Below are 15,278 nucleotides of genomic sequence, written 5' to 3'. Positions count from 1 at the left end.
GATCTTGATTTGACCCGAGACTTGATTTGACCCAACCCAAACCCGACTTGAATACTCAAATTGACAGCTCTAGATGACGATAACTCTCAAAAGTCAAAACCCATATGCTCACGATTAATTGATTATGCAGCTTCTGTATTAAGTGAATCCTCAATCTAACAGCCTACCTACTATTAGCAAATTCTTTCACTATAGTTGAAGGGAGCAAATCATCAAAAACTCTGATCAAATTTAAGAAGCTTAGCAACATAGTAAGACAAAGAGTACTAACAAAAATAGTGAAAGCAAGGATAAAATTGATTATAAATGTTCTTCCTAGTACATATAGTTATTATCCTATGTGTTGCCCAGTGAAAGCAGCAATTACAGCAACATAACCTGTATACTACGTAATCTACAGCTGCATCCTACAGCGAAAACATTTTTCAAGAACTCGTTAATTTAAACCTTGATTACAACCTCTCAAAGTAACTGTAATTGTTAGACTTTAACATGTATGCTGTCAACTGCTGCTGCGTACCGTATGGGGCTGGAAACTGCTTTACAAATTACAATGTATTGCAGTACAGCAGAAATAGATAATAGAGAAAGCCGAAGTTGCTCTAGCCATCTGTAGTGTATACTGAATCATACGCGCTTCTAAAGGGTATTAATCTGAAGCACAAGCTAAAGTAGCATCAAATATCCAAATGTCTTTAGATGCTTCGTTATAAAATTATAATGATACTACTAACATACAGAGTGTACAGAAAAAATGCAGAAGATGAAAAAAGAAGTAAAAACTCACTCCGTCACTAAAATATATATAGGTCATGTTTTAATCATAAGTTGTTTCAAAATAACAGGTCATTCTATGCATTTAGGAAGATGTACTTGGAAAATAATCCCCATTTAATGTATCTAAAGATAGTTTCTGTATTTAACACAATTCTTTAATAATGACCCCCAATCAAATGTGTCCTGTTAAGAAATATAATGACATCAATAACCTGAGGAGGAGCTCCTAGTTCAAGAAACAGGGGTGTAAAAAATGGTTCCATCATCGCCTATACCAAGCATGCCTCCAGTAGCACTGGCAAGTATCCCAGGGAAGAAGTTGAGAAGTAATTTACACAGAGTCCATCTGTGATCTCTTACTAGCAGGATGGTATCGCTGGTGTCCCTTAGTACAAGCACATAGCTTTATTGCTCCTAGTAGATTCGTTATTGATGAACCAATTATCACCTAGACCCAAAAAGAATACTACTACAAACAGGTAAGTAAGAAGAGAGTTTAATCAATCAATCAATCAAAGCCTTAATCCCATAAGTAGAGTCGGCTACATGAACCAAAAGTGATTATTCCGTGTAGGATCTCCGAGCCGATACCATAGCTGCATAAAGGTGCCTAATACCGGGCAAAATCAAAGGGGAATGCATCTAGTTTCTAACCCAATTCAGAAGCTTTTTGGGGGGTGCCTATACCATATACACATGCAGGCAATATCAAAAAGCACCATACAACAAATACTAAATTCAGCAGTCAGAAGTTTTAATTTTCCAACCCAATTCAGAAGCTTCCCCTGCTTTATACAACAATATTTTTATGTCCCTAGAAACCAGCTGAGGTTCAAATTAACATTTACAATAAGCCACTCTTTTTAGACTTTAACATCATGGTTCAAACAATGCAGCAAGATTTTACCAAACCATAGGAAGTAGATGTCAATTTAATCAATAATTTACTCAGGAAGGTGAAGACAGAGAAAGATTTTACCTCAAGAAGGGTAAATATATATTCAGTGAGGACTCTTTGTCACTTAATTTCAATTAGAATTCTTCCAGTCTCCAACCTCAAACCATATCCAGCTTTGCTTAAATGACCTCTTATTCATCCATATGCTTATGTTCTTCCATTTATGTTCCCTTTCCTATTTCTGAGTTTACAACTTGGGAATCTGATAACATTATCATTACTGTTTATCAGAGAAGAATAAAGCCTCTGAAATGCAGATGCAAAGCGGGTATTCGGGTCGGATAGAGCAGGACGGGATTATTGTTGAAAACTCAGAACATTGGCACGTCTGCACTGCCATTGCTCATCTGTTCAATGTCTTCCTGAGACAACAGGGTTTTCCTACCACTGGCACCAGTCTTATCATATGGTTGAGCCATCTTTGGGAGAAACTGTAGCCAAGAAAATATAAAAAGAAAAGAAAAACATTTGAAAAAATAGAAACTAAAAGAATTGTTAAGAGTGAAAATAATGTTGGCAGGTGGACAGGTGGTACTAGATTTAGAAAGAAAATTATCTCAGTAGACAATATAAAACGTAGAGTGTGGCATACCTCTCTTGGCCTCTTGCTATGTGTAGAGCCATATCAGTGCTCATATTAAGGTAAGCATCACGAAGATGAGACAAAATCCATCCAGGAAGCTTGGAGCGCTTATCATGCCTGCTGTATCTGCAGAAACAAGTAACAAAGGATGAAGCATTTTGGGGATGAATAGGACAAAGTTGTCCAATCGAGCAAGTTAATTAATCCATCTGATTTTCATTTTTGCCCATTCTAGTTAACACAGCAACTACAACAACAGCACAACTAATAAACTCCTAATCACTAAACACTGTTGCCAACAGCTTCTTAATGAAATTCAAATCTGCAAATGCATGAAAGACATTCCTAAGGAGTGACTTGCTAAGTTTGCTTTTAAAGAAAAATCAACATATTTGATGCAGACATTTTAAATCCAATTAGCCACTATATCAAATACGGAGTGTAATTATTAAAAAGCCAACCGATATGAAGTATCTACACAAAAAACTAAGCAATCTTGTGCTTCTTGTATTAGTAGGATTTATATTTCTTCAAAGAGACTAGCATGCACACCAAGACAAAAACAATTTGAAGTACACTAACAGACCTTTTGTCAGCGAAAATCATAATCCCATAATCAGCCTTTGATTGTATACCTCTGCCTACACATTGAGCAGCTTGTCTCTGATTCAGAACATTTGAATTAGTCCGGCAGCTCAAAGCAAAAACAGACATTGTAAATTAGTACTCCCTCTGTCCCCTTTTTTTTTGCTACAATTTCCTTTTATATCCTACCTATATTTTTGCTACATTTCCATTTTAAGTAAGTGGTCCCAACAGTTTCTCTCTACTTTTTCCCCTACCCCACACACAAAACAACTTATTATGTGATATGAAGCATAATATAATGTACTCGATTCATGATAATAAAAAGAACAACTAAGATCTCTAAAAAGATTATTATTGAGATCTCCAATATTATAATGGGTAACGAAGATTATACTTTTAGGAAACAACTAACCAAGAATAATTTGTGTATGATGCATGAGATATAAGTGTCATATACTGTACAATTATACACCGTAATATTACTTGATGCAAGTAATATTACAATAATATTATATAATGTTCAAATAATATTACCGATGCACCAAATAATATCATTGTAGAATATCACCCATGCAAATTATTCACACGTGCAAATAAATAGAATTAGATTGCATGCATATAATATCACCCATGCAAATAATAAGATTTTTCTTCTATGCAAATAATAAAGAGTATATCATGCATGCAAATAAAGAGAATATCACCCATGCAAATACTAAGAATTTTTTCCTTATTAGTGTAAAATAAACTTTTGTGATTATCCTTCGTGATCATATCAAAGATGTTGTAGAATAATCTTAAGTGATATTGTAATGAAGGAAATCTTATTATTAGTCATGCATAACATAACAATTTTATTTGCTAAAAATAAATTGTACAGAGTATATATTTTTTTTTCATTGAATTAATTATTTAATATATTATACCTATACACTATAAGAGAAGCGAATCAAGGAGTGACACTTGTTAGCTCCACATTGATTCGCTTGTCTTATAGTGTAGTATATATAGATAATTACAAAGTATTATTTTATTAGTTATTTATGCCGTGTCCCCACACCCGTGTCCAAATCTCAGACAGAGTCCCCGTGTCCTGATTTTAAGAATTGCCATACCGGTCACTCAGATCTGTACCTGTATATGATCCTTTTAGCCGAGTCAAGGTAACTATGTCAGTAATGGACAACAATATTGTGGTAACAACCATACCAAAGCATCAAAAGTCAAAAGATCTCCTTCTTTAATCTGAAAAGTGTCTCGCAAATATTCCAGTCGGGCAAGCAATATCCTGCAATGTAAAGATCCAACAAGCTCAGTTTATTTGATCTCAACTGATGAGTAAAGATGTTAAAAAGAAGACACAGATCGCACATCACAACAGTAAAACAATGTAAGATTATGAGAAAGCATTGGCCACCTTGGTCATAGAAGTACTTTGGCCATAAGAGGCTGAAACCAAGCAATTTATGGCAGTGTTCTGCCACGGGTTACGACACAATGAATGGAATTTGGGTATGGTGTCAGGTTTGGGCTGTAACAAGGGTCATACACTCGTACACAATGCTATTAAAGTGGTGGAGGTTTTGTTATTCGCAAGGGAGTCAAGAAAGAGGGGAAAATTCTGTAGACAAAGCACATTAGAGAGAAGAATATTATGGAGTGTTTCTTTAGTTGGTTTTTGGAGTGTTCAAGCCACAGAGTATGCTTGTACTTGGGAGAGAATCAACCTTACCTTTAATTTATGTAAAGTACCCCCCCCCCCACACACCCACCCACCAAAAAAAAAAAAAAAAAAAAAAAAACACACACGCACACTTTTTCTCCTTCCTCCCTCTCTCACTCTTCCTCTTTCTAAGGCCATATGATCACTTCAAAGCATTTTTCATACATATTCTTGGTTTTCAGAAGAAGAAATTATTGCAAATCAGCCTGTAGGCACTCAGATGGGAAAGTAGGCACTCACTTGCTTAATGTGTATTGGAAAGGAACCCCGAACATTATCACTAGCCTGCCATAATGCCGATCAAAATCTATACCTTCAGCTACCTTTCCCCTACAATAGAAGTGAAGTATGTAAACATCTCAAAATTTAACCAGTAACCAATAATCAAATAACAAGAAGAGAACAATAAGGTCCAGTTTCTTAAGGATTAAGATAACTACCTCTATAACACCTTCTTTGTTATTAATCACCACCGCTTAAACCAAAAAAAACACCATGTGACGTTTAACTGATCACCATATTGTCAAAGGAGAAATGGTGATGGTTACTACCCTCGGTAGCCAACTTGAAGCCACGTGGTTATTAATTAGGCGTGTCTTTAGCGGAAATGGTGATGGTTACTACACTTGGTAGCCAACATGAAGCCACATAGTTATTAATTGAGGGGTGTCCTTGGAGTTGGTCAGTGTGCCGGTCCATTACCAGGCCAAGTTGCAGTGATAAGGCCTATACTCAGACCAATTAAGCGATCAGGCTGGGTTGTAAATAGACTAGTCCAAATCAGCCTAGTGTTTGTCAACTCTCTTTTTTTAAAATAAAAAGATAAATAAAAGTATATAAAATATAAAGATAAATAATATAAAAAACAAAGCTAATCAGGCTAAGTCTCCAGTTGGCCAATTACACCTCCAACCTGACAAGTCCAAGCTGATCCATGGGTGAATAGGCTCAAGCTAAGCTGACCCACTACTCACCTCTAGCTGTCAATTTATAAGCTATAAGGATATAAATAGTTAAGTGCCAAGCCCAAAGAAACCAACTTCAAATGTACGAGTAGTTACTTTTCCAAAAGTTGAAATTACTGACAGAAGATGACATATATATAGCACATAGCTAAAGTACCTTGACAGAGAAAAAGACAGCACCTCTCCCGCAATCATTAGCCCTGCGGTAGTTGTCTAGAGCCAATGTTGTTTCCACGACATCTTGAGTTTCAATGAAAACAAGCTTATGCTGCATTATATCCTACAAAAATTAAAAACAGTTGAGTTGTTATTAAGGAAGCCCATCCCTCAAGTAATTAAAAATCTTCATCCAGAAGAAAGATAAAGAAAATATATGAAGTAAGATCCAGTTTAAACACGAAACACGCACTGATAAACATGATGACATTTCAATAAAAGACTATCTTGTATAAAGCATCAACACATTAATTCACAAAGCAAACAGCCTGATTAAAAAATAAGAAAGAAAACAGGCAATGTAGAAAGTAAAGAAACATGATGCTTAAACATCATCTATACCTTCAGAATTCCAGTTTCATTCCAAGTATTAAGAATGGCATCCATATATGAAATAGCTGACAAAAAAGCATACTATTCCATCAGGAACTACAGAAATCATTTCTAGTAGTAGCCTTCCAGAGTTCCTTGCAACACCTGGATCACTTCTCATATCATACTTTGTACTAACAGGTAGTTGATCACTGAAACAAACATACAAACTTAATTAGTCACCAGCTAAGAGATAAAAATATTTACCTGTTAATCAAAGATATATATTCTCACTCAAAACTTCGCACAAAATAGAGTAAAATTTCCAATGCAAAAGATAAGAATGCAGATAACGCCTAAAGCTTTTACCTTCCACGAGTTAGAACCATCGGACATATGCACTCCCTTGTCAAGAACATGGTGAAACTTCGACTGACTACAGGATTGAAGTTAAGAAGGCGAGGATACAGATCTATAGGACTCCGAGTTCCTGAGGTAATCACAACTGTCCGGAAGCCTTCAAATACAGGCTTTATAGCAAGTGAAGCATCATGACAGCTCAGCTGAAAAATTCCAAAGAAAAAAAGAGATTATAAAGAGAATTGCAAGTAATGAAATCTAAAAGCACGAAAGATACGAAAAGGCAAGCAATAAAGAGATGGAACACCTACGACTTAAGGAAAATTCGACATGAGGACAGTAGATAGTAATAACAATACAACAGAGAACAGTTATAGAAACAAAGAGAAGGGGCAGGAACGACCATTAACTGTATATAACAGGCTAGCACTTATATACACATAAATAACGTTTAAACCAACCTGGAGTATAGGATCAGGGATATCAGGCATTCTCTCATCGAAAGGTTCAATGATGATTGAGAAACCCCTCGCATATGTGCCTGCTAGTGTTGCAAAGTCACAAATTGTCTGAACATTTAAGTACTCATTTGTATCAGTTATTTCTAGTGTCAACATAAGAGAGTGCAAGCGGTCATAACAAAATCTCAAGGTTTTTTGGTGAGTCCAACTTGAGAATTAAGGGATGCTACGAAAGAAACAGGCGATTCCTTTCCAAAATTCTCAGTTTGCAGCTGGCCTTTGAGATATTACACCAATCTCCACAAAACAGATAAAAAATGCTCTGCTCGGCGGATATTCCCTGGTACAGCCTCTTTCAGAATATCATCAGGAAGAGCTGGGTTGGAAAGCCAAGTATCTCCATCTGGATCTGGAGAAAAAAGTAAATACATAAATAATAATAACAACAAAAACAGCACAAGAAGCATTCAGTGAATCGTAAGGGAATGCCATCACCTGGACAAATAATCGATATTTTAAAATAAAATTCCTATACAACAATGACATACTTGGTAAATATCTCTCTTGGGCCAACCCTTCAACAAGGCAGTTGTATTCTGCACGAAGTTTACCTGCATCTGTGGCCTTGAACCTTCCCAACACATCAAATGATAGAACAATAATCTGTTAATATTATTTCATAAACTAACCTTCCACATAAAATGGACTACATAATCACTTAATATATACTCATAAACTAGTAAGCTAAAACAACAGACTGTTAACTTTTTCAACTGACACCATCAGATACAAGTAATCCCTCCGTTTCTTATTGTTTGCCCCATTTCCTTTTTAGAGTCAAACTTTGACAACTTTGACCATTCATTCTGATTAATATATATGTCAAAAGACTATCATTTGAAATCTTATTTGATTCGTCATGATGTATAGTTTCTAAATATGTAAATTTCATAAATTTTATCAACACAAATTTTAAGATATTAATGATCAAAAACTTGTCTTGAAGACCGTGTAAAAGAAAATGTTGCAAAGAATTGGGGACGGAGGGAATATACAATTTATGTCAAGGCAACTATATAAAAATATCTACAGGTTTGAGATAACATAATTGTAAGCGCATAATTGATTTGGGGTAACGAATTAGTGGAGTAATATCAAACTGAGAAAAGGTTGTGAGTTAAGGTGGCATCAAGGGGGTGATGTAGTGGTGTTGTGATAAGAAGGGAGATATAGATAAGTAATTACCCCACAAATTGGGGTAGTTACATCCTCTTCACTATCACTTCATTTCATCACCACCTCTCACCACCCTAACTTTCATTACTTTGACTTTTTATTACTTCCTAACTATGTTACCCACAATCCAAGCATGCCCTAAAAAAGTATCCAACCCTAAAAAGTATCCGGCAACAAAATTGGTACCAAATCCTTCCTCCATTGTTGGCCTTAAGAAGATTGGGTCACTTTGATGAATGCAACCTAACCACAATTGATTTAGCCTCAGCAATATAGGCAAATCTTACAATTTTATTCTTCAATATTATTTGCTACACTTTGTTGACTGCTAATAAGACCACTAAGGCAAATTCCTTAGCAAAGCTCACCCTAGATCAACCTCATATAGTCATCTCTAAGAATCATGTTTTGACACCAACAGAAACAGTCCAACATTATTACTTCATGTTGGCTAATATCCCAACAAGGAGAACAATTGGTTGCAAGCAAGCCCCAAATTTATCAACCAAATAAAGACCAGCAACAAAGCTCATATTATGGCTTAAGCCAAATTCAAAATGAATGTAGTACTGAATGCTTTCTGCCATAGATGGGCCTAAGAATATTGGATCATTGAGATGAATGCAACCATGATTTTAACTGTTTGAGTCTCAATTGTGTACGAAAGGCAAAAACTTACAACTTCACTAGCTTTACTCCGTGTCTCATATGACCACAGGGGTTGGCTAATATACCAACAAGGACAGCAGATGGGTTGCAACCAAAAGTATTAACTAAAATAAAGTCCAGCAAAGAATCTTACTATGGCTTAAGGATAAATTTAATTACAAAGTTGTATATTTTGAACCTCGTGACAATCAAGAGCTGGTATAAGATCAAATTTTCATAAGTGATTTGAGAAGAATACGATGAAAAAATCTCTGCCAATTGCAAACAAAAGGCAACTTCAGCATTTAAACTTTTTTGTCCAATAGGATATTCGCTACACTCTCTACAATTCATCAAACAAATATAAATGCAGGCCCAGCATAAACACAATGGACTAACTGATAAGAAAGGTTCATTCAAACTCAAGGGTCATAAACAAGTAATAAGGCTTGCAAACAAAAATTTAAATACCTATCAATCTCTTGATACATCTTTAGAAATATTTCTGGTAGCACCTTCAAGCGTTTGTCTTCTCACACTGACACTAAGAGCCTCAATGCAGACATTATCAATGTTATGAGCCTCATCAAAAATAACCACAGACTCACATTGCATCTTTTTTGATATTATCCCGGCAACTTTTGGATCAAGTAGATACTGGTAACCGCACACCACAACATGAGCAGATTGCACCATATGTCGTGCCAAGAAATATGGACACCATCCTTTCTGCTAGCCAAATGCTCTCAAATCCTGCATAGTATAAACTCCTAGGGGCAAAATTTCCTCTAAACCAGCTTTCTCAAAATTCTCAAAAAAGGAGCATGTAGGGATATTCGGATTTTCGATTGCCAAATCTCTAACCCAACTGGCTGTGAGCTTCCGACAACCAGCATCAACAGAATCTCGATTTTCAGCAGAGACAACAGCTGGGTTTATGCACAAGTTCTTACGAGAAGAAAGCCCAACTGCACGGAGCGGAGTTGAGGGGCCAAGGTGACGAACTTGATAGTCATAGAGCAATTTCAACTCTGCTAGGGTTTTCTCCATCTCATGAACCGTACGGGTGCAGTAAATGAGGTTGATAGGATTTGAAAGAGCATAACTAGTAATAAGGGGACAAAAGGGCAATTGTTTTCCCAGTTCCAGTGGGCATTTCGAGCAAGCAATGACCCTTGACGTTGAGGGCTCGCTTGAGTTCGACCATATAGGATTATTGTTCAGGGTAAATGCGGTCATATGGGAAGTAAACTGTGATGTCTTCTATTTGAAACTTCATCTCTCCCCACTTTGAAGAAGGGTTTAATAGGGCTATTAAATGCAGAATTATACTGGGTTTTCAATGCTTGATCTCACCCACAAATCACTGCAAGTTTAAGTCTCGAAATCATCAACCCCACCAAATAGACTAGCCAAATCAACCTTCTACTTTGGTTTTCTGAAATTATAGAAAGCAACCCCATTTAACGGCAGTTCAAATTTATGATCAGACACACGAGAACAAATGAACCATTGCTTAAAGAAAAATATGAATGAATGCACATGTACAAATTAACTAACTGTAAACCATAAAGATATTTTCTTGAATTCCTATGAAACAAACATACATGAATCAATGAGTTACACCCAAGAATCATTGACTTCAATACCAACAAGTAGTAAATTATCTATCCCACAAAACATCATGAAAAACAAGTTACATGAAACAAACGATGACAAAGATCACATAAATAATTAATAAATAAACAAGTGAATTTATAGCATCCAAGATATAAAATTGGATGGAATCATTAAGTTTACAAACAAGTAGTACTCCAAAAATTACATTAATAATCCCAGAAAACAGAACATGAATTAAGTAAGTAACAAACGAAAGAAAGAAAGAATTGAAAAAACCAAGATAATGAAACAAAAGAAGGAAGGAACGATAATAGGGTAGATATCAAAGTTAAAGAATGAATAGAGAAGAGTTCAGTTACTAAATCTGTGTGTGATTGAAGGGGGCTTCAGGCGGACAGGCGGCAGTGACGGCAGTGGTAGTCGGGTGGATGTTGGGGGAATTGTTGGAGGAGAGAGAAAGGCAGCAGCGATATGAAAACAGAGGAGAGAGAGACGACGATTGAACCGTAACTATGTTACTCAACGTGTTACGGTTCAATCATTGTCTCTTTTGGGCTATTTAACCGTAACTATGAATAAGAGTGTACAGCAAAAATTCATCCATATGCTTATGTTCTTCCATTTATGCTCCCTTTCCTATTTCTTCAGGGACGCAGCTCTGAGTTTACAAATTGGGAATCTGATAACATTATCATTACTGTTTATCAGAGAAGAATAAAGCCTCTGAAATGAAGATGCAAAGTGGCAAGTTTGCAGGAAGAAATTTTTTTGGGCTTGCAAGATACTTGCTAGCGGCAATAGAAAAGTCACTTGGTGTCCCACTGTCGAATGTTAATGGCTAGCAAAAGATACAGCTCTTAATGATCAGGATGATTCACTTTTGCATACACTTAGTTTTCTTTGCTTGTATTATATTGCAAAACAACACCACCAAACTCAGTAGCAGCAAAATTACAGATAGTACACACCACACTCAAAAGCAGTACTAGATATTGGATGGTACACCACCACAATTTTGGATGGTACACCTCCACACTCATATTCTACTTGATAGTTGTACATAGTTCATCACAGCGCCACACTCAGTACCTGTGGACTATGGTATTCTGGCATACTGCCTGATGCTTTACTTAATTCTAGAACCTATTAAAACACCAAATTCCAAATTCCAGCCGAATCACTTGCCAATTGGCACATCGAGGATTTGTTTACCTTTAACACCATCAGAACGTCACTGGCTTTACCAAACATCCCGATTTCAGCAGGGCTAAGCAAGTTGTTTGAGAAAGTAGATGGCTGGAACTTGGAACTACTGAGCCACAACCAAACAAATTACACTTAGTCAGCATGTCTTCTAATAGGTTTACCAGGATTTCTCTGTTTAAGCTTTACCTTAACGTTAACCCCATTATCTATAACTGATTGAAGGACAAGCTGAAGCTTTCCCTCCAACTTATCTCCTTTTCGGGGCGTATAAATAACATCATGAATATCATCAGCCAAAGCACGCTGTGCTAGAACTGTACCCACAGAGGTAGCAGCAACTCTACTTTTGGTAGACCCAAGGCCAAATTTCATGTCTTTAGAAATGGAATGTGCAACAACGACGACCTTGCTTGTTACTCGGTGGACTACACAAGCACGAACTGAACCTTTTGACACATGAATGTCTAGACAAAAGGGTTCATGGAAAGGCCCTGTGAGTTGGTTGAAAGTTGGGCTTCTTAACTTTTTCCCAGCAGATGAGCCATCAAGATCATAGTTACAAAAAACATAGTTCTCCTCGATTGTTTTAACAAGCCGCTCCTTGTTCACCAAGAAACAATCTTTTAAATCTGGCTTCTTGATACTCGCCTGCTGACTGTCCTGACCCTTCAAAGACTTTTGCCTGTTTTGAGCCAAATCACATTTCAGGCTTTCTTTCTTCTTGCTTTCCTTTTCATCATTTGTACTAGATTTTAACTTCTTTCCATGATAATCAAATTTGTATTCTTCAAACTCCATCAAACTTTTCTCAATCTTGTAAAAAAGGCTTCCATAGAGTCTCATATCTTCAATCTCATCAATATCGGGATCATCCTCAACTTGTTCAAGATGATCATCTACTTCCTCTAAACCTACCATTCTCAACTGTGATTCCTTTTGTTTGCTCTTTGAAACACTAGAAAAACCCGATGAAATAGACCAAGTATCTAAATCAACAACCTCAATTTCACGGCTATCAAGCCGAGGTTGATCCTGACAAAGCAATGGCATATTAGAAATCCCTCCTCCAAGATGATTCCTTAAACCATTGCCATTCTCAACCAAAGTCGATGAATAAGAATTCCTTTCACCCTCATCAACACAAACCCGGCTTGAAAAATATCTATTGAAGAGGGTAATACTACAAGGATTTACTATCGAATTCGAGGAAGCAAATCTTCTCAGTAAGACTAACATCATGCAGTTTAGCACAAAACAATGGCTAACAAATACAAAATCTCATCGAAATCGACTCTATCCTTTAGTTAAAATACACCCCATTTTTCTGCAATACAAATAGCATTGGAAATCAGAGAAGACAATACACAAGTTCACACATTTCCTACATATTAAAGCAGGAATCCACCTTCACATATTATTAGCAAAATAATAAATTGTTCATAAACTTATAACAATACAAACACAACCCAACAATCAGTTCAATTAAAGCAATATGTTTTTGATTTTTTTAATTTTTTTTATGTCAGCTCAAATTTCTGGGCAAATGATAAAGAAAAATAAACAGCAATGAAATAGAAAGTCAGGCCCGTCCCTGAGGCAGGGCAGGAGGGGCGGCCGCCCTAGGCCCAGGGAAAAGAGATTTGATTTCATATTGAATTATCTCGAAAAATACATAATTTTAGGGATACTTGATTCAATAATCAAATTACGCTCATAATCTTCTTTTCTTTTGGATATGATGTTTCATAATCTAAGAATTTGCGAACCCTAAACTTAAAGCACTGATAATTAAATTAGATTAGATCAAATATAAACCCTAGATTGTGAAATTAATGTGATGATAACAACAACAAACAACTTACCTTAGAAGCTGCTTCAATGGGGGATACAAGAATTAGATTCAACGGAGAACGCTTCGATGGAGAACGTTGAGTGCGCTTCAATGGAGAACTTGAGTGCGCTGCAATGAAATAACTCAGAGACTTAGGACATAGGAATGGAGGCCTTTAAAAGCCATGACCCGCCATATGAGACAGATGGACTTATAAAGATTTTATGTAAATATGTTTAAAATATTTTTTGATATTTCCATATGTCAAAGTTTGTATTAATTCTTTGAAAGTTTTTAAGAGTTTTTTTAATAAAAAAACAGCTGAAATTACATTAATTAAACTGAGTTTATAACAAAGCAAAGGACAGTAATTAACATAAGTTACTATTGGCATAAGAAGCCCTTACGCAATATCAATTAAGGTCATTAACGACATTTACTATTTCGCTATTACAACGAGTAAGGACAATGCATATTAGGCTTACCAATATACATTTAAACATGCGATGAGACTATTGATAGAACGAGGGAAGTTAGTGATAATGTTTCGTGTTGTGCAAGATATTTTCTAACATACAATTAAAAGTCTATGAATATTGGTGAAATGACGGAAACAACCCAAAATCAGTATGTCTTACATTAAGGGACCCCAATAATTCAAATGTATAAAATCCTCTTGAGATATATGCTTCATACATGTCAATCACATTTCTTTGTGATCTGACAAAACCATATGTTATACTCCCTCCGTCCCATAATATAGTTCCTATTTTGTTTTTTTCACGGTATTTAAGAAATGGGAGGAGAAGTGGAAAAGAACTAGACAAAACTACAAGACAAGTGGATAATATAAGGGAAAAAAGGTAAAAAGTTCAATTATAGACAAAAGTTAGAGAGAGAAAGTGAAAAAAGTACAATGCAAGTGGATAAGTTAAGGGTAAATAAGGAAGTTCAATTAATAAAGTAAAAATTAAGGGTATAATGGTCTTTACATCTATTAAAAAATAGAAACAGGAACAATATTTTGGGTCTCTAAAATAGGAAAACAAAAACTATATTGTGAGACAGAGGAAGTATATATTCTCATACAAGGTCATGATGTTGTAACGACTTTTACAGATATCACATACAAATGAGTTTAACAACACCTACTACGCGTTTATGTAAATCTGAAATTGAAATTTTGCTACATCTCCCAACAAACATAAGTAACACCACTTCCATTAAAGGAATACATTTTTAAAAAAACTAAAGAGATTAAAAACGACAATTTCAAGAGTCAAACGACTCCATTTCATCCTCCAATTTACCCTGAATTCGACTTGTCTTCGCTTTTCGATCTATTATATTGGATGCTTCCAAAATCTAAGTTTTAATATTTAGAAAAATTCACTATAATTTATTAATCCGAACTTTCAGCAATTTACTCTCAATAATCCCAAATTACGTTAATTAGAGAGCACTATGAACTTTTGGGTTGATTTTCTTCCACTAGATCGATTAACCAGTGACTTAAAGAAAGGGTGATTTTCATTTTGTAAAAGCAATGTGTGATGTGTCACAACATAATTGGTCCAAATTTTTTTTGTAAAAAAAAAAGAAAAAATAAATAAAAACCCTTCCCAGCCAGCTACCATCCTTCCTCCTCTTAGCCCCAACCCCCGGCCCGACCGAAATTCGACCGCCCGCCTCCCCTAGCAACCGATAATAGCCAGTCGGCCCTTCTCTACCCCTAAAAACACTCTGGCGACCCACCTACACCATCGAAACCCCCCTTCCCCCATCCCCCAAATA

At 36.0% G+C, this 15,278-nt stretch overlaps 1 pseudogene; it reads right to left on the bottom strand.

Annotated features, from left to right (window-relative positions):
• Positions 1-276: 276 nt before the first annotated feature.
• On the bottom strand, positions 277-13,671 carry LOC110686165 (annotated as a pseudogene).
• Between the last annotated feature and the right edge of the window lie 1,607 nt (positions 13,672-15,278).

The sequence above is a fragment of the Chenopodium quinoa genome, unplaced genomic scaffold (genome assembly GCF_001683475.1).
Source record: "Chenopodium quinoa cultivar QQ74 unplaced genomic scaffold, ASM168347v1, whole genome shotgun sequence".
In the NCBI taxonomy this organism is placed as follows: domain Eukaryota; kingdom Viridiplantae; phylum Streptophyta; class Magnoliopsida; order Caryophyllales; family Amaranthaceae; genus Chenopodium; species Chenopodium quinoa.
This window is presented reverse-complemented; position numbering and strand designations above follow the sequence as displayed.